This window comes from Martes martes, assembly GCF_963455335.1.
Source record: "Martes martes genome assembly, chromosome: 7".
NCBI lineage: Eukaryota > Metazoa > Chordata > Mammalia > Carnivora > Mustelidae > Martes > Martes martes.
The window spans coordinates 37,599,000-37,613,886 of record NC_137894.1 but is presented as its reverse complement, the minus strand read 5'-3'; the positions used below and the strand labels follow the sequence as shown (position 1 = coordinate 37,613,886).

At 42.6% G+C, this 14,887-nt stretch overlaps 1 protein-coding gene across 1 annotated transcript in view; it reads left to right on the top strand.

The window, feature by feature from the left end:
• The first annotated feature begins 919 nt into the window (after positions 1-919).
• MNS1 (meiosis specific nuclear structural 1) overlaps positions 920-14,887 on the top strand; it is a 94,169-nt gene continuing 80,201 nt past the window's right edge. Inside the window, exon 1 of the mRNA XM_080808778.1 lies at positions 920-1,177. The gene's annotated coding sequence lies outside the window, so the exon portion shown is untranslated. The remainder of the gene's footprint in view (positions 1,178-14,887) is intronic.

The following is a 14,887-nucleotide window of genomic DNA, read 5'->3' as shown; positions in this document are numbered from 1 at the left end:
GTCAACATTATGATCCCTGTTTCACAGACATGAAGAGAAAGGTATGGCCCAGCTGGTCGATCAGCCTCAGTCTGCTCTGAGCCCAGGCCCTCGTTTCCCACTTCACCACACCCAGACGTGCCCTCTGACTTGGAAATGGAGATTGAATTTAGGTGAGTCAATTTAGATACGTCGAGTGGAGGTATCATCTGTTTGGCATCATTAATACTAAAAGGTGTGATAAAGCTTCAATATATTGTCTAATTTCCCAAAGATTCCAAAGAGACACTTAGCTCTTAAGACCCAAAAAAGCAGAAACATTCATTTCATTAAGTGAAAAAATTACAAGTCGTATTGTTAAAATGCAGAGTCACTATATCTCTGGTGTTCATGGAATTAGATGCACTTAGCTTCCTAAGCAGGGCACACCATGTCCAACTGGCCTGAGAGATCGAGGAAATCAAATATTACTAAATGTAATTTAGAGATGTATAAAGATAACTCTTAGAGGAAACCATTAGCAGGTTTATACCATTCCTAGATTTTTCTTTTCTATTTTTGTATTACAGCATAGCTGTTGATAATCAAGAAAGATTACCTGTTTCTGGGGTGAAGGAAAAAAGCAATCAATTACACTAAATCATAAGTATAATTTTGGGGGACGTAATAACAGGTAAGAATGATGAGTGACTTAATTGAGGTTGCAGCAAAGAATTTTAATGAGAACATTTTCATTCATTCATTCATTCATTCACTCATTCATTCTTCACTCTTACCTTCCATTGCCAGGATCTGATAAGTATGAGAGAAACAATAACGAGTAGGACATAGTTTTCCCTTTCCCTCACGGAACTTGCAGTCCAGTGAGAGTGACAGACACACATAAGCTAGCAACACCAAAAAAATAGGCTTTATAAAGGCAGGATGAGCAAGGGGCTGTGAGGGCCAGAAGGGAGAGAGAGAAGTGTCTGTTGCACCAAGAACCTGTGTGGCTGTTAAAGCACCCCAGGGGCCAGAGGCCAGCCCCAGTCCCTGGAATGGCTGCCAGTGTAGCAGCTGCAGAGCTGTGGTTACAACGTCGTAGTAACAGTCGGAGAGCAAGATGAAGCCAGGACTGGCAGCCTCAGTGTTGTGGTTAACAGGTGTTGAAGCAAGTATGAAGAACATGTGAGATCAAGCCACCACCGGGTTTTGAGAGGTAAGTGCTCTGTTAAATGCATGAAGAAATAACACAAGCCGGCAGTGTTGATACCTGACTGAAGTTTAAATCCATCTTCAAATTAGCAGGATCCCATGACTTTTCCTATGGTTTTTCTAAGCCTTACTACTTGCCTGGATTGTAGCTCTAATTTGGAAAGGATGGCAGCGTTGAGACCAATGTTCAGTTCTCAAAGATGAAAGATGAACCTCTGTGAGAAAGTGGCTGGAGTTTTGGTTAGCACCTCGTTTGGAAATTTCTCACCTGCTAATTCCTCGTGCTCTTTTCTTCTTCCCTTAAAAATTCCAGTGCTCTATCCAGCTATCCATCCATCCATCCATCCATCCAACAGCTAAACATCTATCAAGTACCTATCGTGGGCTAAACATTAAGGATACCCAGATAATCAAATGCCATTACTACTCTCTGGGAGTTGGATCTTGATGGGAGGCAGCACTTAAACAATCCCATAGGAGGTAGTATTTATAAAATGTACACTGGAAGCACAGTGGAGGAACTGACTGATCTGCAGAAGAAAGATGTCACAGTATTCGACAGGTGACCAAGTTTAGGTAAAGATTACAGTGGCAGGAGATGAACTGGAAAGATAGACTGGGACAGCCCTACAGAAAAGAGGAAACAACTAATTGCGTTACAGCTTTAGCCCCTCTGAACTTGTGAGTTGAGAGATAATGGAGCTTGCCCTAGTTGACCTTTGCTTGGCTTCTCCTCTTGTAAATTAGCCCAGTCATTTCTAAGACAGTTTTGAAGCAGGAAAAGTGCATAGGCAATATCTCTCTGTCTCCCTTCTACTTCCCCTCCATCCTTCCCAAGAGTACCCTCTGCCGCCAGACTTCTTTCCAGCTTCTTTTATTCTGGTGACCGAACAGAGACTGCCAGCCAGAGACTCCCTTCCTCATGGCTTTGCTCCAGGCTCCCATGAACCTGACAAACACATTAAAAAGTAGCTTCCCTGTGCTGCTTCTTAACACAATATACCTGACTCTTGGCAGAAGTGATCAGGGTTTTACACAAGTAAATTTTTGGATCTGGCAAGTATACACATGGCTATTTGTTTGTGTGCTTATGAAGATTTGGGGGGAGCAGGGGAGCAGATGTTTCTGGGCTGCTGAAGTCATCACCTGGGTTCACACTCCACTGAGAGTGAGGAGCTGGCCATATCTATCCACTTTCATCTCATTGGTGGTTGTGGCTGTGGTTCTATCACCCATAGTCTAGTGGTGGGTAGCTATGCCTGATAGGAGCTCCAACGTACAAGCTTCATATGTTTAAAATATTTGTAATCATTACCTGTAGAGATATAATAAATTACTTACACTAGCAAAGCCACCACTACAACAGATTTCATTCATAAAGTCCCACCTCATCTTGATGAGTCCATAGGCTTCCTGCTATAAGAATAATCGATGTTTAATGGTATGCTTTGAAAAAATTAAAGACAGAAAACATAAATAGAGAAGACTATAAATTATATGATGGCTTTGTTTCCAGAACTGACAATGACCTACAAACAGTCATTTTCTATGAAATCACAGATGCTTACTGAAGCCTACTATCCTGTCTTCCACACACAGCCCATCACAGGACATACTGATTTCTAATATAGTCCCCATGTTCCAAGTGGGGGTTCTAGAAGTGACTGGGATGAAGAGAGTGTTTCATATTACCAGGATGACCAGGGGACTATAACTCTTTTGGTACAAGCAAAAACCTGCATTGTGGAAGTTAAGAAGGAGCCATTCATTTTGCAGTGTGCATGGTCTAAACCTTTTATGTTCTCTGGTGGCAGTGTTGGGAGGCACAAGTAAGAGATGATACTAATAAGCTCTGATCTTGCAGATGCAAAATGCTGGGCCAAATACTGACTATAAACGATTTTGCCAACTGGGGATCCAACATTGGCACTTAAATTAAAACGTGAGAGCTTCTCTCTCTCTCTCTCTCTCTTTTTTTTTTAAGACCTCTTTTCTTCCCTACAAGGAAGCAGACCTACAGCACTCTTTTCTACTAGCTAAAGACCTCACTAATTCTACTGGGGGGTCTTTAGCTTCATGAGCAAAGAGAGATAGAGGTTTTCTTTTAAACCAACATCCTAAGCCAGTCAGCTGGGAACTCTTCTGCACCTCAGGGAAAGGTAAAAACAGTAACATGCTCCGGGCTGGGGGCAGGTGGCGGGGAGGATGTCACAAAGCGGGGGTGGTGTATTGTATAGGCCTTCCTGAGAAGCGTTGTGAGCTAAGCTTTGGCTGTGATGTGAGGGAATATTTTAAAAGACTCATTGCCAAAGGTGATGAGCTACCTCCACGCAGTCCTGGGAAACAATGGCTGGAGGCTGGTGAAGTGGAGTGGAGAATTTTGAGCATTAGTTCCTCCCCTAAGCTGAACTCCTTCCCGCTATTTGACAGTTGCTATGTACAAAGCAGGTTAACCCAGTGCCTTGGGTAAAGGAAAATCCAAACTGAGGGTCCGCAGAAGCATTATCCATCTGCAGCTTGAACAGGGCGTTTGCATATTAGTACAGAGCCCAACGAGCAGCAAGAGGGTTGTTTGTGCTCGGCTTATGTTTGCTGTGTTTCAAAACTAAGGTGAAATCTGGCCTCAGATCCCTGAGGTCTAATTAATCCAGTAATGAACTGAGACAACTTGATAGGCGATGTTCCCACCCAATTCCCAGACTGTTCTGTTCTGGGAAGATATTTCCTAAGTTGAAAATGGGGCAAGTGTAATGGGTCCCACTCAAAAATGACAAATCTCATTGTAAAGTCGTCTATAAACAAATCGAGCTGGTGATGCCTTAAAATATTCCTCTGTTCCTAAAGTTATATTCAAGAGTCTTACTGTCGAGCAAACATGATAGGTTTATTAAATACCCTATAGAATAATGTACTTGAAGTGCCTGCCTTATCTTATGCAATTTTTCTATTTAATCTGAGTTGTATGTATGCTGCTGCAGCTTCAAAACATCTGGGCACAGCAATTTTTTTTTTTCCTGCACCTGCAAGGGTAAGTACACACATAAACAAAAAAGAAATTAAATCTTCCGCAGAGCTGGGGAAAAAAAGAACCCAACCAGCCATGAAGCTCAAGGGAGCAGTATGACAAGTGCTGAGCTGTAAACAAGCTTGAGAGGGATTTAATTCTTATGACAAGTGCCAGTGGTGGCATCTCACATGGACTCAGCATATGCACACATTTCAGAGAGGAGCCACACAGGATTTAATGCAAATAGAAAAGAAAAAAAGGAAAGGAAAGGAAAAGAAAAGCAAAAGCTCTCAGTGCATCAGTTTCTCCTCTTCTATAAATAGCCAAGCAAGTCAGGATGAGCTAGTGTTGTAATTATCTTGATTTTCAGAATTTTTGCCACTCAGAAGAGATTTTTAGACTCTCCTCCCTGCTCTTTATAATTATAGCTGCTGTTCCAACCTCTGCCAAGGGTTGGTGGTTGCAATGTGATATTCACCAGGTGGCTTCTCTACAAGCAGAGAAAATTACCAAGTTCTTTTGGTCGGTCCAGTTTTGTCATTTAGGAGCCAAATCAAAACTTCAGAGGGCAGCCATTCATTCTCCTGTGACAGTCACTTCTTCACTTTTGTTTGTGACTTCTACCCTCGGGTGCTGTGGGGCTCCCACACTGGAATAAACAATATGACTAAGGTACCAGAGTAGCTGAGCTCCACGTCGCATAGAATCTCAGATACCTATGTCAGGAGAGGATTTGAAACCAAGTCTTGTGACAGCCCAGAAGCTGAACCCCTTCCAAATATGAAATGCCATGTTTGATATCCTTATTTACTTGATGTATTCAAGTCCTAGAATGCAGGGTGGGAAAAGGGTTCTCAGGGAGTAATTCTTTTTTTTTTTTTTTTAAGAATTATTCATTTCTTTTTTTGACAGAGAAATCACAAGTAGGCAGAGAGGCAGGTAGAGAGAGGGGGGAATCAGGCTCCCCGCTGAGCAGAGAGCCCAATGTGGGGCTCGATCCCAGGACCTTGAGACCATGAACTGAGCCAAAGGCAGAAGCTCAACTCACTGAGCCACCCAGGTGCCCTCAAGGAATGATTCTTTTTTTTTTCTTTTTTTTAAAAGATTTTATTTATTTATTTGACAGAGAGAGATCACAAGTAGGCAGAGAGGCAGGCAGAGAGAGGAGGAAGCAGGCTCCCTGCTGAGCAGAGAGCCCAATGCAGGGCTCAATCCGAGGACCCTGGGATCATGACCTGAGCCGAAGGCAGAAGCTTTAACCCACTGAGCCACCCAGGCGCCCCTCAAGGAATGATTCTTAAAAACAGACGGGTGGGATGGGAGGTCCTGCTCGTTTCTTACCTAATATTCTTCCCCTTTGTCAAGATTGGGTAAACTGCAGTCCTTAGGCGAAATCCAGCTTGCTGCTTGTTCTTATAATAAAGTTTCCTTGGAACACAGTCTCACCGTGTATTGCCTGTAACTGCTTCCACGAGGCAACAGACACCCTCAGACCCTAAAGATGAAACCATGGCGTTTTACAGAAAGTTTGCTGATCCCTGTCTTATATTAACAGAACCCCATTTTCATCAGTGTCTACATGCAGTTTTTACTTTTATTTTTTCGAAGTTTTTATTTAAATTCAAGTTAACTAACGTGCAGTGTAATATTAGTTTCAGGTGTGAAATATAGTGATTCAACACTTCCATACATGCCAGTTTAAAAAAAAATTCACTTTCTTTAAAAAAAAAAAAAAGACGTTTATTTTAGAGGCAGAGAGAAAGAATGTGCATGTGAGAAGGGGGAGGGGCAGAGGGAGGAGAGAAGAATGCTGAATGATGAGTCCCAGCTTGGGGCTCGATCTCAACACCCTGAGATCATGACCCTGAGATCAAGACCTGAGCTGAAACCAAGACTCAGATGCTTACCCCACTGTGCCACCCAGGTTTCCCCCACCTCCCAAATTACTTTCTTGTAGCTAGGGATGGCCGTGTGATCTAGTTCTGCCAATGGGATGCAAGAGAAAGTAAACTGGTGGGGCCTCCAGGAAAACAATTGTTTGTCTAAATTGTAAGGGAGGAGTTCCCTGAATCTCGTCCCTAAAAGTTATCCACTTTCATGGTATTTCCATATATGAGCTCTGCCTGGTGGCCGACAGTAGCATTACGCGATGGTGGTGTCTCTGGGGCTGAGCTGCTAAACGTGACTGAATTTAGTTTCTGAGGAAAGGTGGAACCAGATACACTCTAATTCCCTATTTGAAGACTTTCTTATTATTCTATTTATGAGGAGGCAAAACCCATTTCTGAACGATTTCTGCCACTCTCCCTTTCCCCTGCTCTCCTCTCTCTTCTCTCTGCCACCAATCCCATGCTTCATACAGCAGGGAGTGAGGGAGTGGGAGACTTCAGAAGTGGGATGAGCAGGAAGTCCGTAAAATAATCAGTGCCATTTCCTCACTCACCCCATGATGTCCTGCTCAAACTGTATCCAAGGATGGACTTTTCTCAAAATGTAACAATTGCAGTAACAGAGTTGGTCCAAGCCAAAATGGTGGCTTCAGTGGGGATACTACCAAAACCATTCCACAGCCCCCTCTGCTTCCTTCCCTGGTCCTCAGTAGGACAGTAAAGAAAACCTTAGATAAGACATTAAAATTCCTGTTCTTTTCTCACAAAATCCAAAGGGAACATGCAGTCAAAGAGTCTATGGAAAATAATGTATCTGATACTTTCCCTCCTTACAGTCCTAAAAAAGCTACAATCAAATATGATCTCACTTTGTGTAAGACCCATGTTGATTTTTAAGATACAAAGAGGGTCAAGTTCGGGAGTTGAACGCCTGTAAATATTTACTGGTGGGAATTTTTCTTCATTTTTAACTGTGGCCATTTGTGTGAATGCTCCTATCTCACAGATATTCTGGAAAGCATAAAAGCATAAAAAATACATTTGCTCTTGGAATTAAGAGTAAACATTATTTGGTCTGTTAATGCTATTTTGATTTGGTTGTAAATGGTCTGCAGTTTGCTTAGCTTTTCATGGTTGGTCTACAAATTACTGTAGACCCTAGCTACCATGCTTACAAAATTTTGTAGAACTATAATCAGAATCTATAAGGTACTTAGTACTTCAAATAATTATATTTCATATTTAAATCAACCATTCTTTCCTCTTCCTTCTTTTGTGAATAACATCGGATTCACCAAATCCCCTTCTCAGAAATGGCTTTAAAATCAAGCATGGGGTGCCTGGGTAGCACAGTCAATTAAATGGCTGCCTTCAGCTCAGGTCATGATTCCAGGGTCCTGGGATCGAGCCCCACATTAGACTGTCTGCTCAGCGGGGAGCCTGCTTTTCCCATTCCCTCTGCTTGCTGCTCTGCCTACTCATGCTCTCTATCTCTCTGTGAAATAAATAAAGTCTTTAAAAAATAATAAAAAAATTTTTAAAAAATCCAAGCATAGTTGCTGATACCCCAGCCTACTCAACATGCATCTCTGAAAATAAAAATGGCCTGGAAATATTCCCAAATTAAAGCAAAACAAAACAAAACAAAAAACACTCTAGAGTTTAAAGATTCTGAGTCAGGATGACAAATGTAAACAGACTATTAAGTTGAAAAAAAATCTACAAACTTGGAAGAACACTAGAACTTGCATCACTGTGGAAGGTAATATTCTACCATGACCCCCAAGACCCCCACAGCCTGAAGCGTACATCCTATATATCCTCTCCCCTTGAATATAGACATAACCTGCCAATATGATGAGATATCAGGTATCAGGTTACTAATAAGTGAATTGACTTTACTTAATCCAAAGGGAGATTATGTAGGCAGACCTAAGAGATTGGAGGTATGAAGGGGCTTACAGAGGGAACCATGTAGCTACACCTGAGGGCAGCCTCTAGGAGCTGAGAGCAACCCCTGCCCACCAGCCTGCAAGAAAGAGGGGCCTCAGTCCTCCAGCTGCAAGGAAGTGAATCCTGGCAATAACCTGAATGGGGGTGGAAGAGTCCCCCAGCCTTCAGATGAGACCCCAACCCTAGCCATCACCTTGATTTCAGCCCAGTGAGATCCTGAGCAAAGAACTCAGTTTACCCATGCCTGGACTCCTAACCCATGGGAACTGTGAGATAATACATTCATGTTGTTCTAAGCCACTAAGTTTGTGATGATTTGTTATGCAGCAATAGATACACAACTATTACAATCACAGACCCAAAGCCTACCTCTGATAATAACCCTTACAGCTATGAGAGCTGCATATTCTGTTGTGGGGAAGAGATGTCTCCCTTTAGAACTTTCCTGCTTGGATGGTTGGTATGTTGACTGGATGTGGTACTTGGTAAGAATCCCTTAAAAGTTCTTAAGAATGGCTTTATCAAGAGTAAAGTTAATTAATTCATCAATTCATTCATCCAAAAATTTCTGAGCACCTACCACAAGCTAGGAATGCTTCCAGGCACTGTTTTGTAGGATTATTTTATATCTTGGTACCAATTTTTCTGTTTTCTCCTCTAGATACTACATCCACCCTACTTATCTTATGAGGTTAATTTTCTGGATTCAGCTAATGGAATAACAGAAAGAGGAAAGAGTAGAAAATAAGCGAAGTCAGGAAACATAGTTCCCTGGATTTTTCCCTGTTGGGTTACTTTGAGCTAGAGGTATCCTTCCACTCTTATTAGTGTTTGCCTCCTAAGTACCTTATCTCAGGACGCCACCCCCCCCCACCTCCACCCCTGGACGGGAAGAGTTCCCCACTGTTGCTAGCCCCGGTGTACTATATTCTCCCTTGTGGTATACCTAAACCCTGACCACACTTTTGTAAACAGTTTCCTTATCAAACTCCTTTCATTTCTTTGATGTTTGACTGTGCTCTCTCCTACCAAGACCGGAAAGACAAAGCACTAATGATCCCTTTGAAAATGTGGTATTTGGAACCACTGGATTCAAGCCTCCGTTCATTCTTTACATAACTACAGGAACGTAGTCTTTCCAGGACACGCTTTATCTTATCTGTACAATGAGAGAAGAGGTTTAAAGTATCTCTATGGTTTTTATCAGGGCTCATAATCTATAAATCAGTAGGTGGGTTGTAAAACTTACTCTTTGAGATATTCAGAGGAAATGCAATTTCCTGATTCAGGCTTCTTCATGAATCTCAACCCTTTCATGTTGGAAAAACTATATTCAGGCCAACCTACTGAGCAAATAGAGCTATCCCTTTAGATAATATTTAGTCTCTTTAGGTAAAATCTCAGCCTCCTGAATTTCTTAGTTCAGTCTTCAGTCCCTTTTCCAGCTTCTTTCCAGGATAGCTTGTGTATGGAAGAAAGGGTTTATGCTATGTGATCTCATGATGAAAGAAAGGAGTCCAGCTCCCTGGACTTGCTCAGTACCCTCTGATCCTCTGAGCTCCAAAGCACTATCTCTTACTGGCCTCACTGCAGCTTGTCCTTCAGCCTTTCATAAGGTCTAGGGCAGAGGTTGGCAAACTTTAAATAAAAGGCCAGGTAATAAATGTTTTAGGCTTTGTGGACCCTAGAGTCTCTGTTACAGTTATCCAACTGCACAGTCAAAAGCAGCCATAGACAGTGTGTAAACAAATGGGTGTTTCTTTGGGTTGGATTTGACCCATGGATAATAGTGTGCTCACTCCTAGTCTAGAGGCTCCTTGGCTGACTTGGCTTCCCCCCATTCTCACTCATGTAGATCCTGCCCCCTTTGCATCCTTACCATGCAGGACTCCAACTGGCTCCATTTGGAACCCAGGTCTGAAGGTTCCACTGATTCCAAGGTAAGCCCTCAAGGCCCTCACCCAGAACCACGTCACGTGGGAATAAAGGCTCTAGTCTCGCTCTATGGTACCCCTCCCTGCACTGTTTGCTCCTCAGTTTAGCTGGTGTTTCCATAGCCACCTTCCCTTAGACCATTGTCCCAAGAAGAGAGAGAAAAAATAAGAACTCTGACAGCTACTGTGTCTGATCTCTTCTTCTCTCTATCCCTTAGAGTCAGAAGGATCAGTTTTTTCTCCTGATCTTTATTCTTTCTCTACCATATTCTTACTCTTAACTTAGGACAATAAGCTTCATGGTCTAGCTCACTCTAGTGGAAGGAATACCTTCTCTGTAGTATGAAAGAACTCTTCGAGTTGATTCTTCTAGACTTATTTCTTGATATGTTCAAGGGGAAACAGGAACTTTGAAAATGTTACCTTGAGAAAAGAATCTTGTTTGAGGACTAACATCTTTTTCTGCACAATTCTATTTTCAATATCAAAAGCTGCACATTAACTCCTCCACTCTCTTTACTTATGCCTTTCGGAGACACCACCGCTAGTAAACACTCGTAAGGGGCTCTGCTGGAAGTACAAGACTAGGGGAAAGTCTTGGATTCAGGAAGCAAGCACCATGAATTTTTTTTTTTTTTTCCTTAATGCTACCCTGTTGCAAGAGACAGGAGAAGCAAAATGAAGCAGCTGCATAAGATGCTCCAGAAAAGCCTTCCTAAAGAGTCATTTAATCCTTTATTCAAATAGGAATCCATCACCCATCTTACTCAACAGATGGGCTCCGAATGAAACATGCTGGTGTCTCGGAGGCACCCCTGACAGGGATGGGGTGTGAGGAGTAAAGGAAAGAAGTTGGGTTTTAGGGTCCCACAGAATCACATTTCCATCTCCACTTTGCCCCTCAATTGCTATGAAATCATGGACTAGTTCTTACTGCTTCTGAGTCTCGTGATCCTTATTTCTAAAATTAGGCTCAATATGTAAGGTAAATACAGCTGCCTACAATAGGGCCTGATATCCAGTATGCTCGCTGAATGCACTTTGATAGCTACCGCTGTTATCAGTAGAAGTCTACAATGTTTTTAATTCAGCCAAATTAGTGGATACTCACAACTGTTTTGTAAACTGTGTTCTTATAAAGGGGTTTTGAGTAAATTGAACTGTGCCCGGATTGAATGGGACAGCGCCTACCAAGTCTCTGCCACCGTCCGCTGTTTCTTCAACCCTCACAGGTGGCCCCCAGCAGAGGAAAGCAGCGGTAGGTTTGTTGGTACTGGATATCAAGTGCCATTTGTGATAAGAATTACACAGAGTTGCCTTTTCCTTCTTCCTATTTATTTACTTAGACTTTGCACTTTTTTTAAATCATAATTCTTGGTTGTCAAAGAATAAACACGCCAGCAGGACATACCACTTTAACTGACCAAACTGACATTTCGACCTTGTAGTTCATGTCAAGAAGAGAGTGGCTTTCCGATTGGTATAAGCAATTTAATAGTTTTAAGGGTCAGTTCCGTTGGTCCCATTTGCAACAAACAGACAAGAAAAACTTGCCCCCTCTTCTTTTGGCTTCATTCTTAATAATACTTACCAGGAAATGCATTAAATGTCAAATAATATGGGGCGCCTGGGTGGCTCAGTTGGTTAAGCATCTGCCTTCACTCAGGTCATGATCCCAGGACTCTGGGATCGATCTGCACTGGGCTCCCTGCTCAGTGGGGAGTCTGCTTCTCCTTCTGCCTCCCACTCCCCCTGCTTGTGCTCGCTCACTCTCTCTGTCAAAGAAATAAATAAAATCGTTAAAAAAATTTTTTTAAAAATGAGGTCAAACATTAAATAAGTTCAGAACTATTTGAAAGTCAGCACCAATTGTTACATTCCCCACAACAAATTCACTCCAGAAAATAATTAGATTCAGTAGGAAGCTCACTAATGCTGAGTCTCACTCCACTCATTTCTATTCTCGGTGGACAAACTCACTGTTACTGCCTGAAGATTGTTTTATGGATTTTAGTTTCTTACTTCCCGTGAAAGAGTTCAAATGGCCCCAGCTGCTGGGCTTATCAAGGCGTAGCTGCAGACAGCTGCACCGCGTTTCCGTGTTTCCCGGTGTTCTTGATAGTCCCTATGCTTATGTAAATATAATGTGACCGACCTTTGGCCCAAGCAGTTTAACTTAATGTGGAGAACTTACTGGGGGTAGTGGAGGTGGGGAGAAGTGAGTTTCATGAAAACTCATGCAAAGAGGTGAAAATGTGTCTTTGGGGAGATACTTTGTCTATGAAAATGAGGAGGTAGACTAAAGAGAAGAAGAAAACTGTACCCACAAATCTTTTTTTTTTTTTAAGATTTTATTTATTTGACAAATAGAGATCACAAGCAGGCAGAGAGGCAGGCAGAGAGAGAGAGAGAGAGAGAGAGAGGAGGAAGCAGGCTCCTTGCTGAGCAGAGAGCCTGATGTGGGGCTCGATCCCAGGACCCCAGGATCATGACCCGAGCCGAAGGCAGGGGCTTTAACCCACTGAGCCACCCAGGCATCCCTATACCCACAAATCTTGCCCTGGCAAGAATTTCATAATAAGAATGGAAGAACTGTGGAAGACAGGAAATCAATTTAAGAAATGGATAGCGCCTCTCTGGTACCATCCCATGCCCATTTGGCATTTCCTCTACTACCCTATGTCCTCTCCTGTCTCTCTGTGTTTGGCCTGGGGAACCCTTCTCTAACCTCCCCTTCCTGTCTGCTATTCCCTTGATCCTCATTAGGATGTACTTCTAGATCCCTGGCCTGGGTGATGGTTTTGCTAATGTGATGCCCTCATAATAGGTATAAATATGTTGACTTTGCAAGCCACTATCTTTAAAGTCTAAAACAAGGGTGTGAGTAGCCTGGGACTTGACTGATTCTAACGGAGAGAACATCAGCCTTGAAAGCAGGACATTTGGGGAAATCATTATGGACTGGAAACTGCGCTAAGAGACCAGAGTCCCTGGAGTCATACCTGCTTAATCTAAGCAATGAGCCAGCTCAAAACATGTAGGTTAGAATATCAAAATTAAGTTTGATGAAGATAGAGTTGCAAGACTGAAGGAAGGTGGTGAGCATGTGAAAAAATATGATTGGAATCTATAATGCGCTTGGGGCTTTGAATAATTTTTCCCATTAGTTAATTTATTTTTCTCATGAGCAGTGGCTGGGAACAGACTAACTTGCCAAGTACTCACTGTGCACCAGGAACTGGACAGAAGCTTTGTAAATATCGTCCAAGTTAATCTTTCCCACAAACTTGCAAAATAGGTAGTGAATCAGAATTCTAGGCTGGAACTCAATAAGGGTTGAGGAACTGACATTAGGACTGGTTCTTAAGAAAATCTGTGAACGTCTTCCAAAATGGTGACTTCCTGAACCCACCTGTCTTGGATGAGGTCTGAGATGAGAAGTGAGTGCGGCCACAGCTTTCACATGCCCAGGGCACAAGCCAGTTTGCATCCACCTCACAATTCTTCAAACAGCTTAGTCATGCTCTTGGTTTTGCCCTGAGTCTTAAGTCCATATGTCTTGTCACATTGGTGAACAAAAGGCTGATGGGAATCACAACAGTGATCCAGTAAAGGAGAATCAACAGGTCAGAGATGCAAGGAAGCCCAGGGCCCTACCCAGGGCCCATGGCTGTTTACAGTGGTAGGGATGAATCCTGCAAAAAGGAGGGGGGCAGTGGCAGGATCACTGACCTAACTCGGAATTCCTCACATCTTTAGCTTCACAGTTCATCCTCTCTCACCTCTCCGGTCTTCACAACTTGACACACTGGTGTTTTCCCAACACCTCTTGAATAAGAGCTTCTCTGGACACAAAGATGGATACTTACTAAAAATCTCTACAGATTCTGATGACTGAGCATGCTCTCATTTATTCAGTTAACAGTTATAAGAAGGCCGTATATTCAAGGCATGATTGGGTGCCAAAATAAGACACAGTCATGTTCTCAAGAAGCTTGCGATTTAATCTGGGAGAGAGAGAGATGTGGACAAGTAATTGCAATGCCAGCTGATGAGTACCCTGAGAGTTGTATATATGGGGGAAGAGCAGGACAAAGGTCAAGGAAGGTGTTCATAGAGGGGGCCATGTTGAATGAGGAGGAGCTTGTGACTAGATGAGTGGGGCAGAAAACCCCCACGGGTGGCAGTAGCAGGTACAAAGAGAATGAAACAGTCTAGTGCCTTCTTAGGGGACAAATGGGTAGAAAGGTTCAAAGAGGTTGAAGGAGGCAGGGGTCAGATGGTGAAAGGAGCTGAATGTGTTGCTAAGGATCTTAGGTTTTACTTTAAAAGTTATGGGGTGGTTGAGGAATTCCTGATACCTTTTAGCTATGAAACAATGGAGATTTGTCTCAGGGATGGTCAGTGCTCTGCGATCTCCCTTTCTTCCTTTTTAGGACCCCATTCTCCTCAGGTGCCAAGGGCTGAGTTAATCACACTTCTGGTTCACAGCACTCTTGCTACTGACATGGGTCTATGCACAGCCCCTTGTTTATTGCATCATATTTTATTTTTATTTTGTTTTATTTTCCCCCTTCAACCTCGATCCCCACACACCCATTTCTTCCTCCCCACAGAAGACAATCCACTCTGATGGATTTGGCAGATGTCTCAGATATTTAAGTATGCTGATAACTTATGTTGTGCTCTTTTGTATGTGTATGTGTTAATTCACACAAAGGGTATTGTGATTTTTTTCATTTTTCACTGTTTTATGATCTATCTTGTGGTTCTACGTATATTTAATTTATAGCTTCCTACTCCTGTATAATATCCCATAGAATCTATTCACATTTTCTGATCCTTTCCCCTAAAATTGAACAATTCGAGGTTCACTGCTCTCTAGAAAAGACAATGCAGCAATAAATATCCTCAAATATGTCCCCTTATGG